General features: G+C 44.2%; 1 protein-coding gene across 1 annotated transcript in view; it reads right to left on the reverse strand.

Annotated features, from left to right (window-relative positions):
- Nucleotides 1-18,384, reverse strand: part of ACSL3 (acyl-CoA synthetase long chain family member 3) — a 569,394-nt gene extending 551,010 nt beyond the window's left edge. The window contains exon 1 of the mRNA XM_086943874.1: nt 18,236-18,384. The gene's annotated coding sequence lies outside the window, so the exon portion shown is untranslated. The remainder of the gene's footprint in view (nt 1-18,235) is intronic.
- Between the last annotated feature and the right edge of the window lie 1,745 nt (nt 18,385-20,129).

Raw genomic sequence — 20,129 nt, forward strand, 5'->3', positions numbered from 1 at the left:
GGAGAGAGCTGTGTGGAGAGAGAGAGAGAGAGAGCGAGCGTGTGGAGAGAGAGAGAGAGAGAGAGAGAGCGAGCTGTGTGGAGAGAGAGAGAGAGAGCTGTGTGGAGAGAGAGAGAGAGAGAGAGAGCTGTGTGAGAGAGAGAGAGAGAGAGAGAGAGAGAGAGCTGTGTGGAGAGAGAGAGAGAGAGAGAGCTGTGTGGAGAGAGAGAGAGAGAGAGAGCTGTGTGGAGAGAGAGAGAGAGAGAGAGCTGTGTGGAGAGAGAGAGAGAGAGAGAGAGAGAGAGCTGTGTGGAGAGAGAGAGAGAGAGAGGTCTGTGTGGAGAGAGAGAGAGAGAGAGAGCTGTGTGGAGAGAGAGAGAGAGAGAGAGCTGTGTGGAGAGAGAGAGAGAGAGAGAGCTGTGTGGAGAGAGAGAGAGAGAGAGAGCTGTGTGGAGAGAGAGAGAGAGAGAGAGCTGTGTGGAGAGAGAGAGAGAGCTGTGTGGAGAGAGAGCTGTGTGGAGAGAGAGAGAGAGAGAGAGAGAGAGAGAGAGTGAGTGAGTGAGTGAGTGAGTGAAGTGAGTGAGTGAGTGAGTGAGTGAGTGAGTGAGTGAGTGAGTGAGTGAGTGAGTGAGTGAGTGAGTGAGTGAGAGAGAGAGAAAGAGAGAGAGATGCTACCCGTCCGCTAACCACTTCAGCGCAGCATAAGGGGTAGTAGGCACTATATACATACCTATACCACACCATACTATGGAACCTTTTGAAATAGACATCGGTGACCTGCATGTCTGAAAGTGAAACCAATGATGCGGTTGCACAGCACTCCTTAAATTGTTTCTGCCTCCCGCTTGTTATGTTTATATGCCTTAAAATGCAAAAATCGGCCCAACGTAAAAACAAATGTATATTCTGGAGGAGAAAAACGGCAAAAAACAAATAAATATCCTGAATCGAAAGCCCACACCACACACAGGAAGAACATACTCGGGAAAGAAAACAAGCAGCTACTGCCCGAGGATGTTACCTAAGTATTGGAAATACACGCACTCTCTGAGGCTGGATTGAGTGCTGAAGCGAGGAGAGGCACCCATAGGTGCTATTGGGAATGTGTAAGCACTAAAAAAAAAAAATGCAGTGGCATAAAGCAGGGTAGGAAGCGGGAGGCGCCGCAGCTAACCCAGATAGACGGGACCCCTGGATAGTGTGTGGGTCAGACAGTCATGTCAGCCCCAGTGCGTTGGTAGTAGAGCACAGGGTTCCTCGCCGATTAGGGTAAGGGAGGGAGATAACTGGCATTGCGCAGAGGGGGGCGGGGGAGAGCATTCCTTTGAAGTCTGAAGCTCTTGCTGTGGCGGGTCTGATGCGTGCGACAAATGGTGGTTTTTGAGGTGGGGGAGCGGAAGGGATTCCTTTGGAGCAAATGGGTGCGAGGCTCGCACGTCTCACACGACTGGATAACATGAACAATGTTCATCAAATAAAGCAAAACGTGTTCAGTTGTGGGAAGTGCTTAAAATGCAGCCAAGCAAAAAAATACCAAAAACTTCAAGAACCTGGTGGTGTGCGAGGCTTACTTGCAAGTCGGATGGGGGAGCGAGCGAGTGGGAGGTAACGAGCATATGGGGTGTGAGTGAGACCAAGCACGCGCTGGCGAAGCGCCACGCTTCAATAGATCACATGCACTGGGAGGAATCCGCTTGGTCAAAGAGTTTGTTTCAACTACTATACTCTCGTCTATTTATCCCTGCGGGAAAGAATAGTCGAGACCTAATGAGAAGTAATGCTCCACGTCCCCATTCAGAAAGTAACAAACTAGTTTATGGTTTTCAGTTTGCAAGCATCGGTGAAAAAAACGTCAAGTATACATCGAATAATAGGGAAATTCAGAAACAAATAGTGTGGAATATCGATTCTCCTGGCAATTGTATCTGCAGTGTTATGCATGCATTTTCATATCGCAAGCAGACCTACGAAAAGTTGGAGAAACGACAACTTTAAACATTATAATTATAAAAATGCTCACTTGGAACGAAAGACTATGTATGTACAGACAAGTCTCCATTGATGACATGCATAACAAGCAATTATTTGGCTCTAATCTCCCATACCAATGCAGTTTTAGAAAAAGGGAGAGAGGATCAAACAACAGACATTGTTTGGGTATATTTAGGGCAGGTAAGTTCTTCGATAATTATGGATAAGAAAAACTAAAAGCTCAAACAACATTTAAGAAAATAAAAACGGCAAACTATAAGCTCAAATCACATTAAAGAAAAATATAAAGCCCAGGGGAAAAAACGCAGGACAATGAGTTAATTCTGCATGAGAAATACAGTAATCATAAAAGCTCTGTGAAAGTATAGGGTAAATAAATAACTGGAGAGAATTCCACACACCTGGAACAGTTTCAGAGAATGATTGTTTGAAGAAAAAAGCAGTACACTGAATATTTGTCAATGCAGTGATATAATCTGATGCACTAGGGTGAAACGCTTCCACGTGTTAAAGGATTGCACTTTTAAAAATTTTGAAGATATTGCATCATATTTTTACATTATGTTTGTTGCACAATATTCATGCCAAACATTTTTTAACTTGGGTCATGCTTGGACTCAAACCAAGCCAGACCCTTGGCTCGGCTCTTGATCAGCTCATACTATTAATTTGAAGGTGCACCCACCTCGAATTGCAACCTGGGTGTAGTACTTGTGGCCATCAGTCACTTGATAAAATAATTTGGAAAAGGCTAGGACTGGAAACATAGAGCCCTGACTACATGCACCAATTTGAAAAACACTATCAAGCTCCTCATAGCAGGGACAAAGAGGAGATCATGCAGTGAAAATACATTTCAAGTAAGTGATCCCAGGGCAGAGACTCGGGCCGTTGTGTTGACCATGACCATAGTCATGAGTTATTAAATGGTCATTAATAAACCCCATTAACCAAAGACTGTGAAACCAAAAAATTGGAGACACCAGCACCACGTGGAAGAGGATGTGGTTATCAACCACAGCAACAGTACCCATTTCAAGGTTGGCAACCCCCGTTCCCCCAACAAGGGATGGGACCATACCATCAACCTGGTTTTCAACCCCCGTTCCCTCCGATGATGGGCTGGAATCCACATTTCATGCCACACCCACAATTTAACCAACCTCCTTACGCGCCTCCTTTTTTAAACCGAGGCGGGCAGGGGGGAACAGAAGAACACCAACCAAGTTCACTGGGAACAACCCGAAGTGGTCGGGGACAACACCCGGAGCAAGACGGGGGATCAGAGACCAGGCCCAACCAATGCGAAACCTTAATTACCAACCTATCCTCACATAGCCTGACTGTGGCTGAAAAGGATGTACTGGAGAAAGGCCTAGGATTTATACCTACCCCGCTCCTTGACAGATTCAAATTACAATGCAAATTAAATGGTTTTTTTAGGAAACTGCGACTTAAAAGCTTTTTTGAAAACAGACAGGAAGAAGATACCAACATAACTACAAGCGACCCTGATTTCAGGTTAAAATCATCCTTCACACCGCTGCCCCATACTGTCCCTCCCGAAATTCTTGCTTTTGAGCAAGCAGTTTACAATGAAGTGGAACAATTACAGGAACCGGTTCCCTTCAAGAACTTGACTGCTGATGAATTCCGAGCCATTCAAACCTTGAAACAAAACAATGGCATAATTATAAAAAGCGCGGACAAAGGTGGCAGTCTGGTAATTCAGGACAGAACAGATTACGACATGGAATGCAGACGTTTACTGAATAATACCACCAATTATGTACCTCTACCAGTGGATCCGTCCAAAGATCTGAAGTACGAGATCTGTGAATTGGTATCTACAGCAGAAAGAGATGGGATCATCTCTAAGAAAGAAGCAGATTTTCTGACAACATCTGAGGTAAAGATGCCGTATTTTTACATATTACCTAAAACACATAAAAATGTGCTACCACCCCCTGGACGGCCCATAGTCTCAGGGATAGGTTCCCTTTTGGAACCACTTTCCAAATACTGCGACTTTTTCCTCAGGCCCATAATTCAATCAACGAGCACCTATCTAAAAGATACTAAGAGTCTTCTACATCTACTCAGGACAATTAATTTACCCTCTAATCAGTGTTTTCTTGTCACAATGGACATTGAAAGCCTCTACATCTGCATCCCACAGGATGAGAGTATCAGGGTGTTTAGGGAGGCTCTGGATAGAGCCCCGTGGGATTTTGAGACAACCTGTGAATTTGTAGGTGACTGTGCCGCTTTGGCATTAAAAAGGAATTGTTTCGAATATGAGGGTAACATCTACCTCCAAGTGACGGACACTTCAATGGGCAGCACATTCGCCCCTTCGGTAGCAGGCCTATATGTGTATAATTTTGAAAGTAATCACATTCTGAGCCCTACCAATCCTTTTTCAACTAATATCATCTTATGGCAACGCTATATTGATGATGTCCTTATGATTTGGCAGGGGGATGAAAATCTTTTACTCGATTTCTTCACCTGGATTAACATGTGTGACCAACATCTCAAATTCACACATGAGCACTCTTTGAAGTCCATAACATTCCTGGATGTCACCATCACCATACAGGGGAACCATTTGGAGACTAAAACCTATCACAAGCCAACGGCAAAAAACAATCTATTACATTTCAAAAGTTACCATCCTCGTGCCTTACGGGAGAATCTCCCGTATGGGCAATTCCTCAGATTACGCCGAAATTGTAGCAGCCTATCTGATTACAAGCTACAGGCGGGCGAATTAACAACTAAGTTAGAACTAAGAGGATACCCAAAAGGCATAATTGAGAAAAGCCAAAAAAGAGCACGGAATCAGCAAAGAGACACCCTCCTGGATGCTCATCCAAAGGCTACCACCAATGACTTGCCCCTTACATGTGTGACGACTTACAATCCCATTTCGAATGCCGTTAACCCCTTCGATGCTGGTGACGGAACCATTCCGTCATCAGTCACGGTTGAGCTGTGCTGATGACGGAATGGTTCCGTCATGACCACACCCTGTTCTGCATTGTCCAGCACAGGGGAGGAATTCAATCAGCAGCAAAGGTGTTAATAAAAGTATTTCAAAAAATTGGAAGATATTAACAAGCCACAAATTCAAATGGGAAAAACCTCTTTTTTCTTATAAAAGAGCATCAAGTCTAAAAGATTCACTAGTGCACACACGTCCCAGGGCAATACCAACAGGAAGACGGGAAGCGACTGTACTAAATGCATGGGGTCTACCTGCTGTTACTAGGCATTTTCCCTGCGGGAATTGTAATGTTTGCCACTTAACTTCACATATTAAAACCCTAAAATTGTCCACTGGTGAAACTTGGGAACAGCGCAAACATACAAATTATAATACCAGCAGCGTTATATATCTAATTACATGTCCCAGCAGCCTACAGTATGTGGGCATGACTACCAGACGCATCAAAATAAGGATAGGTGAACACTGTAGTGATATCAGTTGTCACAGAACTGCAACAAAGATGTCAGCTCACTTTGTAGAGAAGAATCACACCCCCAATGATTTGCATTGGACTATTCTTGAACATATGGAATCAATCTCTGAGACAGTGTTATTTGAAAAAGAGCAACGCTGGGTGTATCACTTAGCCACTAACACCAAAGGGCTGAACGACGAAATTCCGTGGGGCTTAGTCTTACGACGCTAATGATATTGGTTCCCTAAATATTCTGAAAGGAATACATACTCTAGCTGATGCTCCACACTATTTCTGATTAAGAATTTTAGGTTATCCTGCTGTTCTCTCTATTTAATGTTAGGGAGGAAAGAATGCCTCTACCTGATATTACTGGTTTCTTTATCGGGTTTCCTCTCGTAAAATGAATTGTTTTCATCATAATTTTGATCATTTTTTGATCATTGAGCTACAAACAAAGAGATAATACCTCCTGCTACCTTCTGATGAATTTAGTTGAAAACACCACAAGTGCCCAAGTGGGATTCGAACCCCACTGTTCACGAAGGGCAGCCAGTGGATATAAGAGTTTGGTGATGAGGAAGTTTAAGCTGAACACGTGACCTGCATATTAATCTGGGTCAACTGGCATCCCTCCTGAGTAATGAAAGATGATAGGGAAAGCTCACTCGAATATTTCTGTTTCAAATAATGGACCCTTTAAATTATTGTTAGTTTGGAATTTATATCGCTATTTTTCCACCTCAAACGGCAGAGATTACAAACGCTCTCTGACCATTGAAAATTCCCTTCCGGGATTCAAACCCCAGTAGTCATGAAGAGACTCAGTGCGTGTCCCTTTAAGAGTCTTACAATGACGGAGTCTGAGGTTAAACACGTGATCGGCAGCTCATCCATTAGAAATAGCCGACCCCGACCTTGGTCTTTCACTTCCGGACTGACGGTAACCGAGAGTGTAGGTACCAGGCGGGGAGTCGCGTGAGTTTGAGTAAGTTTACAACCATTGCGCACTTGATCGCGCGGCCCTTTCAATGCATTTTGGAAGGTGAGAGTTTAATAACTTTTTCTTTCACTTCCGACTAGACCTGACACCGCGTGAAGCTTTCCCGCATCGTCCGATCCGAAGGAGAAATTTTCTCCCTCTACCAATGCGAGTGTGTCTGTTTCTGCTTGGTGATTATAGCTTTTAAAACTAAGATGCCATTAGTTTTTTAACGCTTTAAGGAACGCACGACTACCTAACAGACCGAAAAGCTTCTGCTACTTATTTAACACTTTTTTATATATACAAAAATGCAGCAGTTACATAATGTGATGAGTATGGCCATGCCGTATGATATATTGCCTAGATAAAATATTCTTCCAAAAATATTTCTTTTGGGATTGATACATCAAGGGAGCAATTTCCCTATAGGTGGAGACTAAGATTTCCACACAGTAAATATATTTCTCTCTCCATTGATGGCACATTGGAGATCTGATAAAAGACCAACAACACTCTTTACCGACTATGAACTAAAGTGTGATTACAGTAACAATGATAATTACCAACTATATGTTTGTGTATGTCATTATATGTTATTGTGTCTTGTCTCTCTCCCATTTCCCAGAGGTTTTTCTGCTCCTGTGAAATTCAGTGAGTGGTCACGGACAGTAACCGTGAGTGAATCTAATTTTTCACATTTAGTGCCCCACGGGAGGATGCGCCTTAGCGCGCGCACACCACCGGAGGCCTGTCTTTTATTTCTAATTTGGTCCTGACGAATGCTGAGCGTAATAGCATTAATAACAGCAGAAACATGTTGACCGTCTATCTTTATTAAAGGACACAGGCTTCCTAATATAGAACCTAGTTGTCCAACTACACTGTTTTTAACCAATACGGGTTGACCCTAATTAAAACATTTTTGGGTTTCAACTTTGTATTTTTTAACTAGCACTCACATTTAAATACACCTTTTTAGTTTGAGCACTGTTACACTCAACACTATCCTGCTCCGCTGTAACTCAGGCGTTGTAGCACGCTGGGGAGGCATTCGGCCACCCCAGCGGGGACCCAATGATGAAGCATGTCACCAACTAGTGGTGAGTGAGGGTCCTTTTTACAAGGAAAGAGTCTTCTCTCTTCCCTTATTGGCTTAACTGGGCATAGGCTGCTTCCAGTAGCTGGTGTCTCCAATGTTTTGGTTTCACAGTCTTTGGTTAATGGGGTTTATTAATGACCATTTAATGAAGGTGGTTCTTTCATTTTTTTGCACTTAGTCACTCCATAGTTGTTTATGAAAGACTATTTGGGGTATAGGAGTGTCTACCCTAGCCCTTTCTCTCCTGTTGATTCTTGGTCCATAGTCATGAGTCAACAGGGAGAACTACCATACCCAGGGGGCGCAGACGAGGGGGTAGTTCTAGAGGGGCGTGACGCCCTTCAAATGTGTTCTTGGCTTGGTGATGGGACTAGCATCCCAGAGTTTATTTTTCCATGTCCGTGTTTAATTTTCTTGTTATTCTCATTTGGCTAGGAGTCTTTAACTAGTTAATTTTGTTTGGAGTGGAATCGGAAGTGTATATAGTTACTGGTTTACCCCCCAAATGAAAAAAAAAACGAAATCTGCACCCATAGAAGTTCTCCTTGAATGGGTGCAAATTTACTGCTTTTGGAATCCACCAGCATTGGCAGTAGTAGGATTGGAATGTGGAGTCATTCTCAGGTTTCCAGGCATACCACTGGCAATCACCCAAGAGGTAATGGGATGGATGCTTGTAAATACTCAAATCGCTCAGGGTAGCATTCCAGCCCATTATTTTTTGCCAATAGTGCCACTCTAGACAGAGGCTCTCCTAACTGTAATCTAGACAGAGGCCTTCCTAATTGCAATCAGTATTCACCCTTTTCCATATGGAAGCAGTCCATAGCGAGCCTTGGTCATCCCACCCTTACAATCTGTAGACCACAGCTTTTTCAGTTGGGAAATTTGAGATTCACATCCCACGAACCGCATTGAGTAAGCTAAGCCCCTGTATATTCTTGATATGGGAGCAGCAAGAAAGAAACATACTCAGCCAGCACCACCTGATGGAGACTGTAGTTTGTGCAGTACCTGACATACGTTCTAATAACTTGACAGAAGCCACCAATTAAAATCACCAGAGAGTAATGCATTTTCACTACTGCAGAGCTTGTTCAGATTCACATAGGCAGTTCAGTACCTCTGAGGGTGGAGAACTGGTGAGAGCAGACTATGGCTCCGAAGATTTGTTCTGTTGTGTCCAATCAATTCAAAAGACTGATGAAACAGACTAACACAAATGAGGGAGGCTTGCCACATTACAATCTACACAACAGCGCAAACATCAAAAGGAAAAGGGTACCACCTTGCATGAATTTACCCAACACCCAGGTCATTCGCTTTGAAATCTAAAACGGGCTTCGCCCATCAATTAGGGAGCACTGAGCACACCCATGAGTCCATGTTAATCCTCTGTTTACACAGTGCAAAAACCTTTCATCTTAACAGGCTTGGTCAGTTGATTACATGTTTCAAACACACCTACTAATAGTCCAACACACTTTGCAGAAGTTAACACTTTTATCATGTCTCAGTTTAAATGTAAGATTTTGATCACCTGCCCCCCTTTTTTCTCCATCCCTCTGAATTACACTTTCCTGCCCCTCAGAATTTGCTGCTATGTTTTCTTCTTTTCTGAGCACTCCTGAAACGTGCCTTCATTCTGAATCCATCACCAACATGCTTCCTTCTGTAGGATGATGGAGATTCATCCTTTGCAATATGCACAAATATCCACAAACACTTCTTTATTCATGCAAATCCTTATATCCTCTACTGCCTGTCCTCCATCAGATACTACATAACTTTCCAGTACAAGTTGAATTGTAGCTGTGTTGTAGTGTTTGTGGCCCTCTTGAAGAAGGTACAAGGCTTATAATAATAAGTCTATATATTTTTGTATGTTCAACTTGGACACATTTACCCATTTCAGCATAGGCTCCTTCAAATCATCGACTTATTGCTCCTTTTATCTCATGCTCTTCCCCTGCTTCTGTCTCTTCCCTGTATTTGCACCATTGCCTTCCACTGATCAAACCTCCTTTTCAGAATCTACAACAAGCATTTGCAATGCAATAGGTCTCTCAACTGGGAGATTTTAAGCTATTGGCATTGTAATGCCTTTTTTTAATGTGTGTTTTTAAAGCAACATACATATACATATATATATATATATACATATATATATATATATATATATATATATATATATATATATATAAGGAATTGACACTAGATTGTAAAGAATCCCTGGATAATATTCAGCTTTGCCTATTTTCGGTTTTGTAAAAGCTATGCAGTCAAGGGGACCACACGTTGAACAATATCTACCCATGATTACTACATCTACCATGAGTGTCAGGTCTAAAGAAGCAAGTGGCATGTTAAAATCATGTCAGATATTTATTAAAATGTAATTGTTTTTTTGCAAAAAGAGTTCATAATGTACAATACTGAAAACACACATGAGTACCCATGAATATTAGATGTAAACATGTGTAGTATTTGTGCTTAACACAAGTTGCAGCAGTGAAACCCTCTTAGACATTCAGCGGAAGTGACGCACTGGTACTGTAGCGAGTCACGGTGGGGCTTGGGTGTGATGCTCAGCAGAGGTTGCAGCACTGAGACCCTCATGGAGGTGTAATTGGCCGTCAGTTCAGTGAGAGACTTTTTAAACCCCCTGTTCGCGATACTGGACCGGTATTGCACTGGTGTTTCCAGAAACAGCGGTGCCCCCTGTGCTTTAAGGCGCACAGCACAGGCTAGTCTGACGTGCCATCAAGAACATGCAGCGAAATGGGGGTCTCGTGTGTCCAGATGTGACCCTTTCTGCCCAAGTTTAGCACCACTCAGCAGTACTGCGTGTGCCACCGCCGTGCACTGGTGGCTTCTCGTGCAAGGAGTCCCTGGAACAGTCGTAGGGTTGGCTTTATTGTGAGCCCTGGCATCTTTCTGTCACATGTGACCCAGGCACTCCCCTGTGCCCTACAGCTGCTGGGACTAGGAAGTGTCTGTGTACTTACTGGGCAGGGGCACGTACCTGGCACTGCAAGCTGTGCCCCATGATGAACATCTGTTTCTAAACCAGGCATCCCATAATTTCGCATTGGCTGCTGAGAGATGAAATGCTGCTTCCTGGTTCAGAGACCGGGATGTGTGCGGGCACACGCATGAACGCACAAATGCGCACACACACGCACACTGACGGACCCACGCGCCCTCAAAGGCACACAAACACCCAGAAGACGATAGACCGCTCACAAGCAGAATGTGCACACACGCAATTAGAGCACACAAAACATATTTATACATTGGTGCACACAAAACACACCTGGAAACATGCACGCACACACCCAGACAGAAACATGAAGAGAAATAAACAAACGAGGGCGTATAAAGAGGGAGAGGCAGGCATGTGTGCACACCACTGCTGCACACACCTTCATAGCACAGCTCCAGTACACAAAGGCGCTTTTACAAGCACTCAAGATTTATCTTATGTTTTCTCCAGAGAGGCACTGGGTGGGTTGACTCACTGTCTATCCGAGCTATAGAAATGTATTTATTAAATACTTTGTATGTTTTATGAGGAATATTATTGTACAGAAGCCCACTCTTTAGAAAATACCATTGATGTACTATTGAGATAGGACATCAGCTTCTTCTTGTTTGGCTGTGCTGTTTGTTTATTGAGAACTCTGCAGCGTCAAACAATAAGCATCCCACTGTGGGAGGGTTCGTTTTTCTACCAAGGTCAGAACACGCTGTGCAATCCTTTTAGAGTTTAGAAAGAACTTTACTTGGACACTGGAGTTTCCAAGCATGTCTTCGGCCACTTCCCCTTTGTTGAAAAATGCGTTCTCTGTTTGAGGTGCCCGAGGCGACAGCATCTAACAAGCGCGATCCCTAAAGCGAAAGAGGACTGCGCTGCAGCCAGAGCAGGGGATCTCTTGTCTTTATGGGGCCATGTGTTTCTAATTCGAAACAGATGGCCCCATAAAGATAAGAAAGTGCTTTGTGACAGCAGCAAAGCAGGCCACCAAGTCCAGCTTGGAGGCAAAAGGGAGTCCTTATTTCCAATGGCAGGGCACTGTTTACCATAAACGGTGAAGCCGGCCAATGGAAATAAGGGACAGGGCTTAAACCCCTTTTCTCAAACTCATTAACAATAAATCTCGCCGAGCGAGCTACGCATGTGGGCAGCAACGCTAGGCGAGACCTAATAAACCAAATGGAGGTATATTCTTATTTTAACCCTTTCTTCCAGCCCTCAACTACCAAACAATGGTCAATTTAAGAGCACTGACTTGTCTGCATAACCTATCTTAGTCAAACTGTATCTTAGATTTAATAGGCAAAATTCAGGAGTTTATATTCATGTGATTGCAATTAAGCTCAGATTAACTATGCATGTTCAGATATCTCAAATTAGTTCACCCTCACTATAGGCTCCTCTTGAACTATAACCATCTCAAAAAGAAAGGAAATCTCCAGAATAGTAGGCATTTTACAAAAAAAAAAGTAACTGCAAAAGAAAATAATTGGTAATGAAGTGAAGCAATAAAAGATACTTTTTAAACCACAATACAGACATATGCCCCCTTAAGTTGGGTAGATTCAAGAGTGTCACTCCCATCATCTATTATGAAAGACAATTCATCTTAGGACATGCACCACACCTCATACAATGACACCAGTAGCCAAACCTCCTCTGTGCGAACTTGCCAGTTCTTGTGCAACACTCTCCCACACAATTAATGACACACATCGCACCAATTATTTCGATGTTAGGTTTTCACAACCGTATAGAGTTTCACAGATGCAGCAGCATGTCACTTCTGCGTTACTAAACAGAGTTGCAGAAGATTACTCATCTGTCAGCCACAAAGGCAGCTCTGACCAGCACTAGTCTGGGTAAACATTGTGGTTGCTTTCATGGGTAGCTAAATAGGGTGGGATTTTATTTTTAAACTGAGTTTTATATAGCGCGAACTTGACCCAAATCGGGTATGAGAGCGCTTTACATAGCACCAGTTGCATTACTTGAGGACACATTCATTTTTGTTAGGGAGATTAAGTGATTTGCCCTTAATCACAAGATGTTCAGCTGTCATTTCCGAGACTCGAACCCAGTTCCCCAGATTCGAGGGTGACAGCCCTAGCCGTTAGGCCAACTCTTCTCCTCTTAAAGGGTTATTACCACCCTTTACAAAAAAAAGCATCTTATTCTTCTAATACTATCACTAATCTTCACTAAAGCATTTCTGTTGACCCGGCTCCTGAAAAATACTGTGGAAACCCCAGCCGCAGAGATGGAAGACTGCTAGGTTGGCCTTGCAAAGAACAAGCCAAAGATAAAAACGTTTGTTATCAGATTGGCAGAATTTGGTGATGCAATACTTGGGGGCCGAAATCTAGAATTCCAATCATTATCCCACGCCAAAATTACAGCTATTTGGAGTTGTGTCCCTGGAAAGGGGAATGTTCATGTGGACCAGGGATAGCAGGTCCTTCTAAATGGGATTTTCGCTGTGTTCCAACGGAAAATTTGATTATGCTTTTAAAATGCTCACAGCATAAGGAAGAAGTGAGCAGGCGGACTGGTGGGGTTCGTTGGGGGTGTACATCAGGCCATGACGTGGCAGTGCCGGGGGTGGTGGTCTATTTCCCCTGTTCTGACCTCTTGGCTAGAAGGGACATGGTGGGGGGGGGGGGGGGGGGGGGAAGGTCACAAAGCTACAGACTCTGGCACTAGCATGATGTTGTTCTTCCTTGGGGAGAGAAATCCAGAAAAGATGGGTCAGATCCCTGTCTGCCCCTGGGTTGTGAACATGTCCGGAGTTTGTCCTCACACCCACCATGTGGCTTTTATGTAGAGAGTGTGTGCTCCTGCACTTCAGCCCCTGTAGTGCTTTCACAGGGTGCACATCTGCACCTAGTGAAACTGGGACCTGTGCCTCCAGGCCTGGAATTATCAGTTCCAGAACTTTCACAACTAGTAATTACAGATTCAGAGACACCAGCCACTTATTGTAACAAGCAGCAGAATTCCACCTGAAGTAAATGCTCTGGTGAAATACAACTAACCTTAATGAAGGCCTAAGTCTGAGAAGAACAATTATCAAATCATGAACATATTAAGTATGACGGCCATGAGTTCAGGTAACCCCGATAGGCATTTGATGGGAATGGCTCCACGTTGATGAATACAACACTTCTATGAAGAACACAAACATTAAAACGGAGACGATGCAGCACTGCTGCCTCACAGCAGCAGACAAGGATACAGAAAATCTGACACATGTAACAAGTGTAAAGCAATGTAGATGGGTTTGTCTTGTTAAAATTGGGCAGAAACAAGCTCCGAGGAAATTAGATTGATGACCAATCTCTACAGCTGTTGGTACAGAATCGAACTTCAGACATCACCAGGCATACACTTATCAGGAAAGAGAGGTCTGGCAAACATGGGAGGTGCGATCAACGATCCCCAATTTAAACAAAGTGTCTTTCCTAAAGGAGGAGTCAGAGTTCCCTTTTTAATGTGAATAGACAAGAGTGTGTGTGAAAGGCCGGTGGGAGGGAGTTCCAAAGCCTTGTTCACTGTAATTCTTGTCTCATTCAGCATTCTTGCTTGAAGGTCAGAGGTTTGACTAGGAGCGACACAGTGATTCTTGATCTTCTGTAAGCTCCAGAGATTTTCAGTTTTCCAACCAGGTATGAGATAGTGGAGTTGAGGAATACATTGTGAGAAATGCATACTGTCCTAAACTGGATTTGAATATAATATCTCCATTATTAAAGAGGGAATCTGAAAGACAGCTATTGAAGTACTAAGAGGGTGAGACCTTCAGCTTTCACTCATATTGGATAACACTTGTTGAAGAGATAGGGTTCTGGGTAAGAAGTTGTCTCATCGGTCGTTTTGAGACTAAAAGATCAGCTTGATTGTCACAGTTCCAGAATTAAAGTGGGTTCACTAAGCCACTGGATTCAAGTTAGTCTGGCTGATATGGGGTAATACCTTGAAACCAGGCCCAGGACGCTTGTTTCAGGTCCAGTGAGGACCTGGCTTAGGAGTTCAGGCTAGACTGTTCCCATGAGGAGCAAGGTCAAGATCTATTTGCACATGGCTGGGTCTAAACTGGGTGGCATGTTGAGAAAATGAATGATGGATTTAACCCAGATCTCTTGACTCCGGGTGAATGTTTAATTTGTTCTGCATTCCTTTCATAATGTGTGTGTCTTTTGTATGGTAAAGTCAGGCTACTGATGAGTAGAATAAGTCTATCAAGAGTGCCCATGTACAAAAGCAACCATTAGTCCTTCATCAGAAGACATCAATGCACCAACGACTAGGTCATGATGAAGAGGAAGTTAAGGAAGAAGCTTGCCAATTGTATGAGGTGACTGCCATTTTATTTTTTAAAGAAATACCTACCATGATGTTCAATAGTTGGCAGCGTCAATTTTCCCTTGAAACAAGGGAAACTAAATCAACCTATGGTCTTAGACACTCAGAATCTAATGTTGTTATTGTTCTGCACTCATCAAACTACCTAGGTGCAAGGAAAAAATATTCAAGTAAGAAGTTAATACCTGGCAATTCTGTGACTTCAGTCAATTGATATTTTGTGAACGGCCAACCATTCAACATTCAGATCTGTGACGAGTTCTCTCCATCATGAACACCTAAGTGTCAGCCTTCAGTCTCAAAAGGGGACAACGTGCACAAGAAACATCTAAATCTAGACCCTATACTTTGACAAACTAAACAATGGGTAAAGCAAACAGAGATATGAAAAAAGTTAGCATGTTCATATAAAGCCCCAAAAATATGAAATAAGACAGATTTAAATAGCAATTCGGCACATAAGAAGCAAAAACACTGTGGGTAGGAATTTCCTACTGAATTAGTGTCAGGGATGCATTTGCTTTGGGTCCCATTATACATACGACAGAGGAAAGGGTACAAAGCTCTGACTTCCCAGCCAAGCGATTCCTGGAGAATCTAGAGTACAAAGGAACTAACTTGGTTATCAAATTTGTGGACAATGGTTTCAGACGCATGGGACCTCAGTGGTAACAAGACCGGAAAAAAACTGGTTGCAAAGCACAATAATCCATTCATCAGCTTATGAATACATGTGAGGACATCTTCAACGAGCCAAGTATTAAGGCCTGTTGCATCAACCAGCACGATGCGACGAATCTTTACAATCATCATAAAGAATACTACTCAGTTAATACAATTGCTCAGGTCTTGAAGTAGCCCGGGTTCTGTCGGTGCTCCGCACCGGCAGTTCTAAAAATCAGATGTTGAGATGGGTCGCTATTGGGCTACATTTTTGCCTTCACCTTCAGGGTGGAAAAAAATCTTAGCTCTGCAACAGTACCACCCTTCACTGATCTGATGCAACTTCAAAGAGACACAATATATTCATTTCTGTCTCATTTAGGAACTGAGGCATTTTCAATATTCTATACAACAAAGCCATAGTTGTAGCTTAATAATCTTATGCAACTCAACATTCAAGAAAGAAATTAAAAACTTTTATGAGCAAATTCCTCCCATAATCAAGTTTTGCACAACTGAAGACTTGTCAAGATCGTTAGACATTCATCTCAAGCTCATCTTAAGCTCAACGCTATATGTAAAATCTTTCTGTAACCTATAACTTATGATGTTAAGCGCTCTAATACCCATGGGTCATGTCCGCGCTATAGAAAACTGTTAATAAATAAACAAACAACCATTGGCAAAGCCAACAGTCCTCGCTTGTTAGATGTGTAATGGTATGTGTTGTATGATATATCTGGATACAATGACAGAAGCAGCAAATTATCAAAAGCACAGATTTTTTGATTTCCGTGTTTTAAGCCACACCGTAATTACATCGACCACGCCCCTTTGAGAGAACCGCCCCCCCTGTTTCCATCATACTTAAAGCCCTTAAATTGCTACTCATTGACACATGTGCACGGAAGCAACATGTCAAGCAATCACGAAATAATGTTCGATATTAATTTACAGCAAGTACAAAAATTAAAGTTGTCTCGGTACCCCAACAAAGCACACCACTCCAACCCAAAAATATATCTGCCAAAGTGCGCGAAAGGAATACAGATGGGCTCCAAGCAACATCAACACGTATGTCTCTATTAAACGCCAAAGAAGCTGTGCTGGAAAACAAAGCGCACAACGAGGAACCATAACCTCGGCTACCTTCTGCACGCCGGGCAGGTTGGATGCTCCTGTACTCGGACGGACATTAGATAATAAATACATTGGTCAGGTGTTTAGCCTTACAACGTGGATGCGCGAGCATGACTGAGCCTGCAGCCATGCTGTAATTCCCCTAAACAAGACGAAGCACATGACTGTGATGCTGCAGCCCACTGTGCACCGCCCCTTCTCAGCATCCGTGTTTACAAAACACAGATTAATAAAAACAAAACGGAAAGGGGTGACGGACCGGCTGCGACCCACGGGAAACTAGATCCTGGCACCGATGACAACGCGTGAACAGGGCTCCGGCAGTGTTGTTAACCCGGATTGGTCCGAATGAATAAGCATAACGCAGCATCCGCAGCTGCATGGACCGAGGGCCCCATCCAGACAACTATTCAGCAGACCGCACAGAAAACTAGCACGCGCACCCTACTCACAATACAGAAACAATAGAATACGTGCTAAACGAAAACCTCAACATTTAACGATGTAGACACTGGCTGGACCGACAGTGTACATCAGAATTCGGGCATTCTTTGGGCCACCCCAGCATCCCTGTTGGGCTGGTGTGCCTTGATATATAGAAGGCAGCAACTACTTTTTGTTCTACTCAAATAATAAATGGTGCTCTAATGGGACGCAGGTCTGTGACGGCCGCATATAACATCACATCTAGTATTGCTGTGGTGTAGGGCAAAACTCTTTACACGATTCTAAAAATAAATATTTCAGAAACCAAAGATGACTGCGGGGGTGGGGGGACATTCCAATAGAAGGTTTGTCAGTTTGACCCTTAAGAAGTAAACACCATTTACTCGGAACATGAAATAAGTGCTCGAGGTGATGTACCCGGTTACTATCACCTACATCCCCCTGGAACAGAGTCTCTGGCCGTTACGCCTCCTCATACTTTGAACCAACTACCCTGCACTTAAGACACTACCATCCAGGCATCCCTCCTAAAAAGCATGTGACCCAGAAATTCGGAGAACCACCGGTGTACTTTTCTACATACCAGACCACGGGCAGCGTGGCGTTCCACAAGGAAATTCCACGTGTCATCAGTGAAAGCCTTTATGTCCCAAGAGACAAGTGTTTCTCAGAGGGGAAAGCTCAATGGGAGAAGGAGGGGGGTTGCATGGGGTTTTCACAAAGCAATGACCCGCGCAACTCTGAGGCCGAGCTGGCACATCCGCTCCCGGGGCAGACCTGCCCCTCCCTGGAGTCCACATGTATGTAGAGCAGAATGACCCTTACAGATGCAAGCGTCCTCTGAAGTAAACGGGTGACATGTCGTTCAGTGGCAGCCTGCGTGCTACTACACGTGCAAGCTCACTGCTGTCCACAAGTGCATAATGCCTACATGTGCAGCACAAGTAGCGACAAGTGCGCATCTTTCTTTGCCATGCGTGTCACGGGGGGTGCCTGTACCTCACCCACGGCGCTGCCAAACAAACCCTGCGGTTTCCCACCCTCTGCCCTGCTTGGTCACTCACCCCGGGTCGGGCCGCCTGGAGCTGCAGGGAGGCGGCTGCTGGTGTCTCGCGGCCCGGGAAGAGGAGGAGAAGGAGAGGGCGCTGCGCCTGCTCAGCTGAACACCGGCAGTGTGTGGCCGGATCTGAAAACCAGAACAAGCCCCACCGCCATGAAAAGAAGTGAGCAGCAAGCACACGCCCACCAAAAGAAGTCCAAGCAATCCCCACCGCACTCGAAAATGCGTGGAATAAGTAACAGCGAAGTAATTTCATTCTAATGCTTCTACCGCTATAACGTTTCCCTGTTATTGTTTTCACGTTTTTTCTCTTTTCTGAACGAAGGCCTGGCGTACACGGACAAGCAGCCTTTCCCATTTAAACATGATTTTTCAACGAATGTCTATCCCCCGGCAGTATCTTATTGAATGTCAGCTTCCGAGGCTCCTAATACATCCTGTTTTGTTATAAAACTCTTCAACGGCGATTCGTTTGTAGGAAACAACCAAGAAGAATGCAACTTGCGTAGAACAAAATAGAAGGGGCACCGGGCGACTGACCAAGATTACATACTAACGCACGCGCATAGAAAGGAGCACACGCGCACACCCACCGCCCTCCTCCCCACGCAAGGCGATGCCTCGTTTTCATTGGCCCTGGAAAGTGGCGCGTGAGGGGCTGGTTCCTACGTCACCGATGGGCGGAGGGAGAGGTTACTCCAGGTTAGTTGATGTTGATCTCTCAGACCTTCTCGAAAGGTGTGTACTTTGTGGGCGGCTTCTTTCTTTTCTATCAGTGCCAATAATATTAGCAGGGCGAGTGTTCGGCAATTACCAAGCAGGCATAGCTAAGCTGGGTTTGCAGCTATATTATAGGTGGGTAAACCAATAAATAAACACGGAGAGCCAAGGGTCTAAATTGGATTAAGAGCGATCTATGATAATTCATATCTGCCGTGATATTAGAAACATTCCACCCCTCGTGCCATTACGACGATATTAGCGAACTAAAAGGCCAAAACACTTGTAAGGTATGTCATTATGCATGGTGAAATCAAACACAAAAAAGGTTTTTGAACAGCCCACAACTTGGACTCATGTATTTCAAGGTGATAATGTATTAACAAGCTTTTGCAATGCAACAGGTCTCGCATTTACATGAGTTTGAGCTATTGGCATTGTAAATGGCAATGCCTTTTATTTATGTTTTGTTTTTTTGAAACGTAAATAAAACGCATTGTCATTTACAATTCCAATAGCTTAAACTCGCATAAATGCGTGACCTATTGCATTGTAAATGCTTGTTTATGTGTACTCACAGCGAGTGTGTTGTTACATTGCTTTCTGGAAATGGCATGTTTGAAACACTGAAAAGATTGAGGCCAGATGAAATAGTTCATTGTCATTAAAAGTGACAATGGGCCCCCAGGGGCACTTGGCAAAGCCAATGTCCCCCTGGGGGATTTCGCGCGAGGGACGACCTCACGCGACCTGATTGGGTGGTGGGAGGGGTTAGGGTCAAATGAAGGGTGGGGAGGGAGGGGACGTCACTCTGAGCGAGTGAGAGGAACGGTGGAGTCGCTTTTTGACAGGATCAGCTGAGGTAATCCTGTCAGTGCTGGCATTCGTTTCTCTGGGCTTTTTTCGACGTTTTTTCTAGTCATTGTCGAGAGAATGGCGGCAGTTGAAATGGCAAGAGAGGCAATTAGAGCGTTTGTGGCGGAGACGTTGTGACTTGCGGAGGCATGGCGCTGTGGTCGACACTTCGGTGGCAGTGAAGCGCCCTCGCCGCCTAGCGGCAGAAGGAGTCCTGCGAGCTGTGCTGCCTGCAGGTCGGTCCCGAGTGTGGTTTCTGAAGAGGCAGGCGGTGACAAGGTGCCGGCTGGGAGAGCCAGGAGAGCGCGTTCCGTGAGCAGAGG

Source organism: Lissotriton vulgaris, chromosome 11 (genome assembly GCF_964263255.1).
Source record: "Lissotriton vulgaris chromosome 11, aLisVul1.2, whole genome shotgun sequence".
Classification (NCBI taxonomy): Eukaryota; Metazoa; Chordata; class Amphibia; order Caudata; family Salamandridae; genus Lissotriton; species Lissotriton vulgaris.